This window comes from Orbicella faveolata, unplaced genomic scaffold (genome assembly GCF_042242905.1).
Source record: "Orbicella faveolata isolate gen_17 unplaced genomic scaffold, um_ofav_v1 contig_13, whole genome shotgun sequence".
NCBI lineage: Eukaryota > Metazoa > Cnidaria > Anthozoa > Scleractinia > Merulinidae > Orbicella > Orbicella faveolata.
In genome coordinates this window covers 15,892,917-15,905,739 of record NW_028301540.1, presented here as the reverse complement: position 1 = coordinate 15,905,739, position 12,823 = coordinate 15,892,917, and the positions used below count along the sequence as shown (strand labels likewise).

General features: G+C 39.9%; 1 long non-coding RNA gene and 1 pseudogene across 1 annotated transcript; one reads left to right on the top strand and one right to left on the bottom strand.

Moving 5' to 3' along the window:
• Positions 1-4,238: 4,238 nt before the first annotated feature.
• Positions 4,239-9,649, bottom strand: LOC149115290 (uncharacterized; annotated as a pseudogene).
• A 996-nt stretch (positions 9,650-10,645) lies between these two features.
• On the top strand, positions 10,646-12,727 carry LOC149115289 (uncharacterized). The gene is made up of 2 exons (XR_016206018.1): positions 10,646-11,479; positions 11,866-12,727. It is a non-coding gene; the product is annotated as an uncharacterized LOC149115289 (long non-coding RNA).
• Positions 12,728-12,823: the final 96 nt, after the last annotated feature.

Genomic DNA, 12,823 nt, shown 5'->3' with positions numbered 1-12,823 from the left:
CTTGATCGCGATTTAGCGAATTTGCTTGGTGTTGGGCGAAAGTTGAATTATATAACCCGCGTAAAAAGGCTTACATCTCCAACGACATATTTTATTCATTGTGATTTGCTCGACAAAGAACAGAATCTGTTCAAAGGCAAAAGGTCAGATGTATTAGCCATTTTTGATGTGAAAGGGAAGCCTTTTGAAAATGTAAGCTACCATGCTTCTCCGCAACAGGTTTTGTGTGACTGCTCTACGGACACCTTTATAAAAAGCATCACTATTAGCGTCAAAGATGAAAACGGCAAACTCTTTGATTTCAAGGGCTTCCCGCTTCTTTTTGAATTAGAGTTAAATTAAATTTATTTATAGACAATGTCTTCAGTAAATCTGTTGCCACCAAGCGCGCCGCCTGCCGAGAATGAAAGAAGAATCTATCCAAGCCTTCCCGAAACGACAAATGCCGAGAATTTCCGGCTAACTGAGATAAGTAAAATTGAAAAAGAAATATCTGCTGAGGTTGAGCATTACAGGCTTGTGTTGAAAAAATATAAAAAAGCCCGGAAAGCGATTCACTATTCCGCGGTTGGCCTTGGCGCCGTCACGGCAGCTCTGTCTTCTGGGGTTGTTGCAACATCACTCACTGGTGTTGGAATTGTTATCGGCGCGCCTGTTGCCGGGATAGCAGCTTTATCTGGCGCAGTTTCCACTGGCCTGTCCGTTGTCAACAAGAAGCTTGAACGCAAAGTTAATAAGCACTCGAGAATCCATTCTCTGGCTATTGCAAAACATGACTCGATAAACATCTCTGTCTCACAAGCTCTGAATGATAATCGTGTTTCTGACACGGAGTTTCAACTGATCACACGTGAAATGCAGAAATATCGCCAACTTAAAGAGACTTTACGCTCAAACTTTGCGCAAAAACAAACAAATCCAATCCAGCCAGATATTGAAAAAATAAGAAACCAGGTTCGGGAAGAATATAGAAAAAAACTTGCGGAGTACAGCACAAATTTGAACTAAATTTTGAGCGAAAAAACACAAAACTATCTCTAAATCTTATTAAAAACAGATGATTGTGTTACACCGCGTTACCTTCACGCGTGACCCCCGCTTCGACCTGACTTTTAGAAACAGAAGGTTTTATTTGCATATTATAAAAAAAAAAACATGATTGTCTGCTTCCACTTGGTTGCGTTTCTCGTGTACGAATATTTTACGCCTGAGTGGCAAAAAAATGCTCACGATATTACGCGCGAGATCGTTTCGGCTATGCTTGAGGACGATGAGGTTTTTTATTAGGAAACACTTCCCTTTTTTTCGCTAAGCTCCCTGCAAAAAAGGAACCACTCATGCCAATTATAACCATCCCAGGAGCATACTTCCAAAAAATTCTTGTACTCAGGGTTGGCTTGTATGAGAGGTATTAACTCCAGCGGCGGGCTTAGCGATGGTTTATGAATAGTTCCCTCCCTTTCGAAACAGGGGAAACAACAGCCCTCGAAATAGCAGTCCGGATATTCAAGGCAAATTATCATTGGGGCAATCTGCTGCCTGTACCGACAGAAAGGCAGTTTTGAAATATGCTCGTGGACCTTGTCCCAACCTAAAGCCGCTCGCTGGCGAAGCTTTATGGTGACATAATCCTTGTAAATTTTCTCACGAAGCTCTGGAGGGAGGTTTTGAATAGCATCGGAAAGTTCGCAGTTTTCTTTCCGGCCACGCATCAACCACGCACACTTGTTTGTTCCTCGAAACATTGCCGGTGTTCGGACGGTATAACGGCGGGGTTGTTTCTATCTAATAGGTATCCCTCCCCTTCCCCGTTGTTGTAAGTAGTATAGGGGGAGTCAGACAAATACTGTTTCAAAGAGGGACCCAGTATTTCCCCGTTTTGCAACCCCCCAGGTTCAACCGAAGCGAGCTTGCGAGCTTCGGACTTAAAGCTGGGGGTTGCAAAACGGGGAAATACTCCTCCCTCTGCGAAACGGTATTTGTCTGACTCCCCCTATACTACTGAATAATTTTTTCTCTTTTCTTTAATTCACGAGCCATATAATAAACAACTTAATAACCTCGACCGTTCGGTCGTTACGGGAAAATCTCAAACCTCGGCTTATCGTATTGACCTCGCTATCGCTCGGTCAATACGGCGAGGCCTCAGTTTGAGATTTTCCCGTAACGACCTCACTTTCATTGTATCTGTAGTCTCTCGACGTAACTGTTGTTAATTATTATTTGTAATACCGTTAGTTTATTAGTTGTCTCTAGTCATTGTTGTCAATTTTAGTCTCTTTAGTTCTCTTGTTGCCTTCAGTTGTATTTAGTTGTACCTAGTTGTATATTAATAATTCGTGTAAACATGACCCGCCTAGATTAGCTCCGCTATCCGCGGGCATGTTATAATTGTAATTTTAATTTGAAAACAAAAATAAAATGGATGTAAATGTATGTGCAGTCTATCCGTTCTCCCAGACTTGGAAATTAATGGTACACAGAGTCAATTTTACCAAGTCTCTTGGTGTATTAATTGATGAAAATTTAACATGGAATAATCATATCAACGCTATATCTAAAAAAATCTCTTCTGGTATTGGATCTATTAAACGAATAAGTCAGTGTGTTCCTCCTGCAACTCTACATAATATCTATCACGGGTTAGTTCAATCACACTTCGACTATTGTAGTGTTGTTTGGGGTAACTGTGCCAAAACATTATCTGACAAATTACAGAGACTTCAAAATCGTGCTGTCCGCGTCCTTACTCATTTGGGCGATAATTGTTCATATCACTTCTATCGCCCTGCTTGAATATAGGCGTAACTTTGGCCAATTTCCAGTCATCAGGGAATGTGCCGGTAGTTAAACAGCAATTAAAAATAATTGAGATATATGGCGAAATAAGGTCAGCACATTCACGAATAAGCCGACTTGATAGCTTATCGAGACCAGCTCCTTTAGACTTATTTAGTTTATTCAATAGCTTTAAAACCTGTCCACTATCAGGGGGCGGAATTCGAATCTATTGTTAATGCCTTTGACATATTCCCGATGACAGTGGTCATTGCTATTAGATAATGGGATGTCGTTAGCAAGTTTAGGTCCTGTTGATGAGAAATGATCATTGAAAGTATTCGACAAGTCGGATGATTCAGATAGACGGAAGTACCATCTAGATTTATTTCTCTAATCGATGAATTGACGGCCTTACGAGATGTAAGATCGTTGATGATTTGCCACGTTTTACGCGGGTCGCCATTGGTTAAGGGAAATACGACACAGGTAGATGAAAAGCTTTATTAAAATCTGCCAAGCAGACATTTTCCTCTTCTTCATCTGCCCCCAAGTTATGACACCAATCTATCCTCTGTTATCACGCCAAAGAAATGTCTTAGTTTCACCATCCACCGAACAGACATTTTCCTCTTCCTCTTCTCTTCTTCGGAGTCTGGTAGATCGTCATGGTAACCAATCAATGACACCATGTTTCACGTGCCTAGCATACATACATACATATACTTTATTTACTCTCGAATTTTAGGTAGCTAAAATTAGCTAATATCTTCGAGAACATAAAAATAACAAAATACAATATTTAACTGACTTTCATGCTTAAAGTCCGCAAAAGTAGAGGTTCAAAGTGAGTCTGGAAGAGAGTTCCATAATGTAGCAGCTAAAAATGAAAAGGAATACAGGCCGTAAGTTGTTGTTTTTGGATCAGGAAGAGACAGAATATAATTACCGCCTTAACTATAGGTTGCAGAGCGCAGAGTAAACATATTACGTAAAGATCTTGGATAGTTATTAAAAAATAGACTCTTATATAGTATAACTAAAAAATTTTGAAGGCGTTTAATATACAGAGGTTTTAAAATTAATTATATCCAGTAAATTACCACAGGGCGAGTTATAGTCCTTAAGTATGAATCTAATAATGCGCTTGTTAAGAATGTCCATTTTTTTTCAGCATTACGCGTACCACAAAAATGCCATACGGACGAACAGTAATTAAAGTGTGGCAAGATAAAAGCCTGATACAACCATTTAAAAGAGGGTGTCTCTAGAAATACGATTACGAAATCTAAGCATTACGTTATATTGGTTGTTTACCTTCTTGCAGATAGTAAATATATAATTATTAAAAGAAAGCTTATTATCTATATTCATTCCAAAAATATCTTATAGAATTTTTTAATGGAAACGAAAATTTGTCTTCGGTTTTTCCCAGGACCATAGCCTGGTGTTTAGTCTCGTTAACGATCATATCGTTGTTGCCATACCACTGGTCTGACATCACGAGAAATACAATCCTCTAGAGCCACCGGGTCAACGTTATTATCGTATATCTGATGATCATCCGCGTACGCATTCAGTTTGCCGCCTGTTCAACATGGTAGAACAAGTCATTGATTAATAAGCTAAAGAACATAGATCCCATCACACTCCCTTGAGGAACTCCTCGTTTGACGCATTTCCAGGTAAAAAAAGGATCCCTAATCTTGACTTGTTGCTATCTCCTTGTCAAGTGATCCTTGAGTAGCGCACAACTTCTATCTCCAACACCATACGCCTTGAGATTCGTTAGGACTAAATCATGTTGAACAACATCGAAAGCTTTGGAGAGATTTATATGCTCCTCCAACACTCGGTTAATCTCAACAGTGCCGTCTCACAACTATAGAACTTTCTATATGAACTGGTAAAATCCGACAGAATCACACGGTAAAAATCATTCAGCTGCCTGGCCAACAACCTCTTATATATATATATTGTTAAGAACAGGTAGGACCGTAACAGGTCTATAGCTTGCTTTGTTAAATTCATCGCCTTTTTCAAACAAAGGCGCCACCTGACCCATTTTCCAAGCCCCAGGGTAGCATCCTTGATCAATAGAGGCGTTCAGAATCTTAGCAATGGGCTTAGCTATCGCAGCTGCCGATTGTTTGACAAGCTTTGGCGGCATCATATCATGACCGCACGCGATTTACGAATATTAGTATCCAAAAGCCGAATCTTTCAACCTCGCTTCATTTGTATACTGAAAATCAAGACAAAGTGGCGCGTTGGTGTTCCTGTTATGCATGTTTATAAATGGCAAGTGATGCTTGGGTGGTTTTCAAAATCATTGCCGTAATCATTTTCATTTATCAGCGCAGCACTGTCAGAAATTTGAATAAAGTGTTCATCGAATAGTTCCGCGATTCCTTTCTTTTCTGTTCTCACAACATCATTATTTTCCGCCAGAATTATGTCATTTGCTTACTTTGTATTGCCGTAAAGGAAAGGGCGGTACACGTTCCAAAACTCTTGAGGATTTTCAGACTCTGTTGCCTTCTTCAAAAATATTCTTTTATCGTCCTCCTTCTCAAAGACGCACGTTTATTGCGTCCGTACGATCTTTGGTAAATTTCCGCCATAATTTATTATGATGTCTTACTGCCTTGCGCCATTGCTCCGTCATATATGGGACTTGATTACCCCTAACAACGACCTGTTTAATAGTGGCGTGCTCATAGCGGACGTCCAATAACTAGTCAAATCAGACTGTCAACAGCATCAATTTTATCGTAGATTTTTACATATTGGAACTTTCTATTGTTAATACTTTGTACTATAATTAGTTATATTGTAATTACTCGTAGATTTTTAGCACAGAGGGCCACTAGTTTATCAGTTTATATTGTCATGTGTCACCCGCTAAATAGAGTAGATTGATTGATTGATTGATTGATTGATTGATTGATTGATTGATTGATTGATTGATTGATTGATCATCCTATGTAACTGACAGTGCAACTACAGTCTTACCTCCATTAAAGGACATCTCCCGTAAGCTCTCGTTAGCGGACACCAAACTGCGGTCTCGGGGATTCAGTCTTCTCCAACACTACATTTTTAGCCTCCCGTAAGCGGACACGGACACCTATTTGGGTTCCGCAGGGTCTAAAATAACCTCCTGTAAGCGGACAGTGAACAGTATCAAGAAAATTTCTAACGAAGTAGTTTCGGTTTTAATGGTTTAATCCTATGCCGACCTAGATCGAAGCAGTGTTTGAGTCTGAACAGTACAGTACATATGAAGATAACATTCCAATAAGGTTTTTTTTTTTCATTACCGTACATCAAATTTTTCCTTTTTAACTTTTCTTCGAGCCAGTCGTACGAAAATTTGTCTCCTTGAAATTTAAACTCGCAAAGCAAACATTCCAAACCATATCCTGCTCCTCTGTTTCGGAACTCGCCAACTACCATGGTAACGAGAAACTTTCAAATACTCTACTCAGAGTGTCGGATATCTTAAGAGACCTTGCGATCGGGGAACCACAAAAGCAAACACTGATCAATAGTTTCTTTCCACCTACATAAGGATACTTTGCGTTTGAAAAGGACAATCATTCAAATGTGGATAAATTATGTACTTCTTCTGTTCCGTTCACCTACAAAAAACTAGTACTGGCGATTGAGTATGTTACTGCTTACACATGTTTAGCGGTAAGTCTTTTATTATTAACCCATAGTATTTATATTCGCGTTAAATTTATCTATGTGTAATAGAAAAGCGACATCCAATAACCAACATCCCTGTGATGGATAATACAATAATATTACAAGTGTTCTTGACTAGTTGTGCTGTTGTTAAAATAAACAAATTAATGACTTTATTCAAGTGTCAAGTGAAAGAACATCACATCAATATAAGCATTCCTAACCAACAGGAAACAACGTGTTCTGCTAAAAGGAGTGTCTTCAGAGGATGTAGAAGTGCTCTCTGGCGTCCTACAGGGGTCAGTTATACTAAAGTTAGATTATTCACAGATGACACTATTGCATATCTCGACAATAATTCTGAGTTGGACTCGCACATTCTTCAAAACGTTCTCGACAAACTAGCTCAATGGGAGAAAATGTGGGACATAAATTTCCAGCCGGATAAATGCGAAGTCCTCCGAGTTGGGCTGAAACGTCAGCTCATCCCCCACAACTACATCCTTCATGACCAAACTCTCCAATTAGGGGACACTTCAAAGTACCTAGGTGTTACTATTTCGTCAAAGCTGAGTTGGAACAGTCAAATTGATAACATTACCGGAAAAGCTAATAGTACTCTTGCTTTCCTCATACGAAATCTGCAAGTGAACTCTCCTAATATAAGATTAAGACATTAGCTTATTTTGGCTTAATTAGACCCTTATTAGAATATGCAGCAACAACATGGGATCCTTACACCGAAATAAACATCAGGCCGCGGGTGTTCCAGGGCTGGATAACGCTATCCACATGATAAAGTGCTATCCGGTGAATAAGTGTTAAGAAAAAACCCACGCTATCGAATGGATAGTGATTTGCTCGTTGGATAGCGTTATCCACCTTTCGAACCCAACCAGGGCCAGGAAATTAAAATAAAAATGCTACAGCGACGGGCTGCACGCTTTGTAGCCAAGAGTTACGATCGTACCGCTAGCGTAGGAGAAATACTCGATCAGCTGGGATGGAAATCGCTTCAAAGCAGGAGGAAAGAAATGAGACTCTGCATGTTGTATAAGCCACACTATGGTCTAGTCAGGGGCACCCAACGGATCGTTTCGGTAAATTATCTGTTCGGAAGGCCTTTAATCCCCTCTGATTTTCTTGAGAGAATTGGCACCTCGAACTTTCGTGACATGAGAAATTTAATGTCTGTTGTTTTCGGACTGTTGAAAATGTCGTTTTGAGTACCGAAAAAAGGTCAGCTATCATTTTCGGAAAGGCGATAAGACCTAAGGTTTTCGGGAAATGGACAAAAAAGCCCTAATAAATTCGAGAATACTCAAGTTCCCCTAGAATATCCGAACAGATAAAAATTTTTTAGTGCAACCTAAAATTAACCTACAGAGCTTTAAAAGTACTCCAGATAGCCTAAAACAGCATCTAACAGCATTAGAGAGAAAACGCTCGTTGGGTGCCCCTGTCTAGTGACAGCAGATGGAATGCCAGAGCTAACTTCAATGCGCAGGGCTAGCAGGCACTTAAAGTCGTTCGCGCGAAAACATTCTACTCGCTAGATTTTCCTCAAACTTCTACTGCGGACAGATAATGAATTACTTGTTTCAGAAATGCAAAACGCAAATGGCGCGCGTAAACCAGCATGATCTCCAGGGTTTTTAGCTTAAACTAAACTTATACTAAACTTATACTGAAAAGCACTAGCTATACTGCAATTGAGCCAAATGTTCTGCATTTGAAGTCGTACGAAATTCAATGGAATCGATGTGCTCAAGCTATTCTGCCTTTGATTGCATTTCTTGGAATCGATTAATAGCTTATTACTCGTTTGCAGGGCATGAAATGAGTCGAGGTCTTTATATCAGCATATAAACGTTTCAGTCTATTTTCGAGAGGCATTTTCAATTTCAAAGTTATGGCGGTGCGTGACATAGAGCTACGAACACGTTTGTCGAAAAACATATACTTATCTCGTGATTTTCAGCCCATTCAGAAGTTAAAGTATTAGGAAAAGTGCTTATGTAAATGCTTTTTTGTTCAGTATAGATAATCAGTCGGCTAGATAGCCAAAGTAAGTTCCAGATGTTTCCACTATTTTCCGGCCGCAATGTTGGTGTACCGCGGAGGTACACCAACATGGCGGCTCCATACTGGGCTCTGTAAATTTGTGCAAATTTCATCAAATCCTTCATTAAATCTTTAAATCCGGATAAAAGAGACGCTGTTTGCTCCATTTGCGTCTTTTGATTTTCTTGGAACATTTTCATTGACTTTTCAATCCTTTCATTTTCTTGTTGAAGACTTTTCTCCCACATTTCTTTGAATGTACTAAAGTCATCTGTGCCATTAGTCTCGTCACTTTTTCCTCGTTTCCTCTTCCGTGATTCCTTACCACGCACTTCTTTGCAGCCACGTTTCACGCCAGCACTTGTTGAAGCCCGATCCTCGTTTTCCGATCTTGCAGCACCTGCAGCACTAGCTTTCCTCCCTTTCCTTTGCCCCGAAGAAATGATTTGTACTGTCAGCATTGGACGCACTTAGTATGAAAGAAGAACCTTCAATTTCCATCTTGGCGGAATCTACGCTGTCACGGTAGCCCATAGTTTGCATTTGGTCAGAAATGCTGTAATAAGAAAAGCCCTCCATGATTTTATTCAGGTCCTCTTAAGGTCCGGTAATACGAGCAACATTTTCCTTCAACTTGTCTCGTAACATTGTTGCATTGCAAGTTGAAACACATTGTTGCGCGTATCACCACGTTTGTGACCAACGTGTCTCGCAGCAAAAGACAGTGTGGCAAGTCTGCAGAATTCTACAGGTATAATTGCTTAATCGTGTGTAAATAAAGATGGCGCCTTTCTTAACATGATTTAGCATTTCGACGAAGTTGCACTTCGACTTCTGGCCGTCATTTTCTTCTTAATTTTCCGTGCCAGCGAAGTTCTCTCAGTATGAAGCTCAGTGTCGTTTCAGGTAGCTAGGCGAAAAGTTGTATTTTTGCGACAGTTCTTCCAAGCCTTTTGCCTTTTTTCCTGCTTGTTTTGAAGGGACAAATGCGGTGTCCCAATGACTATGATAGCTCTCGAGGTCTTTTTACAGGACAAATTTATGGCTTTCCGAGAGTTACTGGTCTACTTCGAATTTAAGCTCGCCTTCACTGTCCGCTATGTTTTTTTTTTTATTTGCCGCGCTTCGCGACAGCCAATCACAAGCGTTGATTTCAAATTTGTTGCGAGATGAGTTGTAACTTCAGTGGAAATACGAGCAGCAAAACCAAAATTTTGCTGCTAGACAAGTTGGTAACAAACGTGGTAATACGCGCAACAATGTGTTTCAACTTGCAATACAACAATGTTGCGAGACAAGTTGAAGAAAAATGTTGCCCGTAATACCAGACCTTCAGCCAGTTTTAGTTGCTTTGACCTTTAGCTGCTTAAATTCGTATTCCAGATTTTGCTGTCTCTTCTTGACTTGTGGCAACGTAAGCTCACTCTCATCCCAACTGCTCTTGAAGTTTTCGTAAATCTCGTTCCAAATCGCTGTGCGTACTTTGTTGTAGGCTCCTTTCAATCTTTCAAAGCGAGGAGCCCACGCATGAAGCAGTTGTTTTGTCTCCGGAACGGACCAATCTGTAGCTTTTGGTGTTGTTTTTTGGATTTCCTTTCCTTTTGATGATGATTTTCTTTTGGATGAGTCCTGGTCTGCAGTTGGAACAGTCGGTGTGGAAAACTGTAATTGTTGACGGATCGGTTGTGGTACAAAGAAATGAATGATTTGCCAGTAATCAGATACCCGTGTTTGCGCGAATAACTCTGGGATCGTCAGGGGGCAAACATTGCAAGTCGCTAGATGAAAATGTATAGCGAAAAGTTGTTTCGACGTCCAAAAAAACGATTTTGGAGAGAGATCAACGCTTTTTCGCCGTTGTTTTATCGCAAATGAATTTAGGCAGTGTTGATGTGTGGAAAATTTGAGTTTTTGTTTGAATAACCGTGAAATATGTGATAAAACCTACCGACAAACTCTCTTGCTTGCGTGAGGTTTATTGTGAAATTTACATCGCGTAATGGTCCGAAAATATTACAAACTTAGGTATAATCGAGAGGAAATAACTCAGAACAGCCTTTCAAGTTATGTAAGGCTACTTTCGGCTTATTTTGAAGCTCAGTTGTATAAATAATAGCGGAGCTCCGGCGGCCCGAAGGGCCGCCAAGCGGAGCCCCATACCCATATAGGAAACCCATGAATTGATTTTCTCATGGTTATCATGGCTAGCGGTATTGCTCGTGGGCGCGTACGCACGACGGCGACGACGACGACGACGACGACGACGACGGAGTCGCGCAAGATGGCGGCCATACTCCAGCTAATAGGTTGACAGAGACATGCACCCTCGGTTTGTAGCGGGAGAATGCCATTTTTCTTGGCGGGATTTTTAAAGAAAAACGATAGCGGAGGTTGATCTAATATTTTTAAGACAGGGTTCCACTGATGCAATAAACAGAAAGCAAGAATTAACAGGCAAAGAAGTAGCGAAGAAGATCGCGAAAAAGACTGAGCGGGCCAGCGCTGGGGAAGGAGGCGCAACAGTACTGAACAATGCCGTGAATTATAGCTATAGTCAAGGGCTAGAGAAAGGAAGTGAAATAATACCGAACAATGCCGTGAACCAAAGCTAACGAGGGCTATAGAAAGGAGGCGAAAGTACCCGACAGACTGATTCAGAAGACTGCCGTACTCCCCAGAGCCAAGTTCAAAATTCGCGCGCGAACGTGATGCTGTGCAGCCGTGCAAGAAAATTCAAAAGTCACCTGATTTGGTCAGGTTATGAACAAGAGAAATCAAACGTACCCGAGTGTTTTAGAGAAATTACAAAACAGTAAACGTAGCGGAAAGAAGTGGTTGATTCGTTGGTCTATCGAAAATATAACTTCAGTTCAGTCTTCACAACTTTTGGTGCAAGTTTCTGCCTGGAAGATTTACACTGGCCGAACTGAATTGCCAACTTGCGGTAAGTGACTTTTGTTGTTGCGTTTGCTATGAAAATTAACAAGCTTCCTCGGCGATAGAAGCTTATTTTCAATCGGAATCCATTAAAAGTCTTCCTTATTTGAAGCCATGTTGTAAGAGATTTTAAAAATTGCATCGTTTTGATTTCGCTCGTCTCTCCACTCTCTCTCTCTCTCTGCTCTCTTCTTCACACTAATTTTTTATTAACTAACTTATTAAATGAATGTCACTGACTGTTTTCTTTGTTGTGCATGCATACTTTTTTGCTCGTCGAAGAAAGTTTCAGTTTCTTCCTGGCTGTACAGTTTCCTTTCTCCTGTCCTGTACCAATTCGTTCGTGATATAACTTTGTGAATTCTCTATTCTCCTTAAATGTTATCTCATCAGGTTGATAGAATGCACTCTCAGAGTGTTCCATCATTGTCTTCAGTCGCTACAATTTTCTGGAAAAAAGCAATAGTTTTCTTAATTTCCTTTTACTTTGTGTTAGGACTTTTTAGCATGCCTGTAATTGGCCCATGGGCATTATGGGAGAATAATTTTCAAGTAAAGAATTACATTCATTTTGGTGTTGAGTATTTTAAATTGTTATGAATTAGGCATTTATTTTTCTTTTTTATTTTTTATATTTTTTATTTTAGTCGCACGCAATGTTTTATGATTTTACCGAGGTATACCATGTAAATGTAAATAATGCACTGGAATTGGCCAATCAGAGTGTGCATTATATCGGCTTTAAACACAAACCATATATAATAAATGACTTGTATGTGAATGATATTTTTATTACAGAGAACTGGACAGGGCAAGAACTTCTCCTTCTTTTGTGAATTTATATATATTTAATTCCTCTCAGTGCTGTCAAAATGTCTCAGGAACCTTCATTTCTGATAATCTATTATTTTCCACCATACCTACAGCACAGAAGCTCACCAAATCCTAACTGATAACTAACATGTGTGTATCTCTAGCCTTTGCTGTGTGCTACATGTATATTCTGTTATCCTGCCTTAACTGCTAGAAACAATTTTGACAGAGCTGTTGCAACAGTTTCACTTAAATTGAATTCCAGTAACAGCGCTACATGTAGCAGTGTTATTGAGTATGAACTTTATGGAGGATTTTAAATTTTAATTTTTTTATGATTACAGACGACAACAAAACCTACATGTGTATACATAACCTGATGTTGGTGTTGGTTACAAACCGTAGTTCATAATAGTCATCCTATTACAGGTAAGGGGGAAAAGTTCAGAGAGTTTAGAACATTTCTTCCCCCAGCACACCTTCTGTCTATAGGTGCAATAATTGAGAGGTTAAATATATATATACGAAGAGTAATGTA